Source organism: Leuresthes tenuis, unplaced genomic scaffold, assembly GCF_036924035.1.
Source record: "Leuresthes tenuis unplaced genomic scaffold, fLeuTen1.0.hap1 SCAF_20, whole genome shotgun sequence".
NCBI lineage: Eukaryota > Metazoa > Chordata > Actinopteri > Atheriniformes > Atherinopsidae > Leuresthes > Leuresthes tenuis.
The window spans coordinates 26,504,112-26,505,450 of NW_027325374.1; the positions used below are offsets into that span (position 1 = coordinate 26,504,112).

At 44.4% G+C, this 1,339-nt stretch overlaps 1 non-coding gene across 1 annotated transcript; it reads left to right on the forward strand.

The window, feature by feature from the left end:
• Window positions 1-408: 408 nt before the first annotated feature.
• On the forward strand, window positions 409-522 carry LOC140279037 (U5 spliceosomal RNA). The gene has a single exon (XR_011909243.1). It is a non-coding gene; the product is annotated as a U5 spliceosomal RNA (small nuclear RNA).
• Window positions 523-1,339: the final 817 nt, after the last annotated feature.

Sequence of the window (1,339 nt, forward strand, 5' to 3'; positions counted from 1 at the left end):
ATGAACGACAAAGCAGTTTTAACATAGTTTGAGTGAAGGAATTCATTTTATAGATAAAATCCCAAGAGTCTGCTGAGAAAAGAGAGTGAATGCGAAGTAGACTTTAACACGGCTATGGGAGCGAGCCGAGTGTCGGCTAACCGGGAGAATTGCTTGAAAGAAACGCGACACCGAATGAGCGGTCAGAACAAAGCCTCAATACGGGATTCTCGTGGTGTTTTTGTTGCTGCCTTGTCTTTTGCATAGAGTAAAAGACAAGGCAGCCATCGAATAGGGCCCGATTGTTCCTACTTGGTCAGCCGAGGAGCAGGGGGGGGGGGGCAAGCGTCTCAACCAAGCAAAGCTCACCATGGGGAAGGTGGCTATACCAACTAGCCTGATGCCCTGCTCCCGCAGTGACGGATAATCGTACTCTGGTTTCTCTTCATAACATACAAGTCTTTCGCCTTTTACTAAAGACTTCCGTGGAGAGCAGCACTAATGAGTTGTTTCTATTATTGGCAGGCTTTACCTTTGCGGGTGAAGCCCTTTCTGTCTGTGCAAAAGAAATCTTGCTACTTTGCAGAGTGACTTCTCTGAGTAGAGTCGCCTTACAAGACAAGGCAGCCATCGAATAGATTGTTTCTACTTGGTCAGCCGAGGAGCGGGGGGGGGGGGGGCAAGCGTCTCAACCAAGCAAAGCTCACCAAGTAGGAACAATCGGGCCCTTTTCGATGGCTGCAACACCTGAAAGAGATATTGATGCGAGACCCGATCAAATGCTTTTTCAAAGTCTAAATTTAAGATGACAAGCCGGGTGTTTCTGTCTCTAGCGTAATCAATGATGTCTCGAATCAGTACGAGGCTGTCGGTGAGTTGTCTCCCTGAGATGGCACAAGCTTGGTCTGGGTGAATTACCTCCTCTAAAACAGAGGACATCCGTGTCGCTAAAACCTTGCTAAAAAGTTTACAGTCAAAGTTTAAAAGTGTGATGGGCCTCCAATTCTTTAGGTCAGTCTTATCATTTTTTTTATAAAGTAGAGTCACTATTCCCACTCTAAAACTGTCAGGCAGTCGGTCGAGTTTTTCAAAATCTTTAAAAACATCTAAAATGTCTGATGATAAAAGGTCCCAATAGGTCAGATAGAATTCTGCAGGAAGCCCGTCTAAACCCGGAGCTCGACTTCTCTTAAAACCTGTTAGGCATTTTTTTAACTCTAAAGCAGTAAAATTCTGTGTCAAGTGTGCATTCTCTTTTACGGTTTTGTCAACGAATTTTAAGATTTCTGCCGATGTTTCCAAGTGCACTGGTTTCTCTTTGTACATGTTACTATAAAAGGTATGTACAGTTTCAATCATC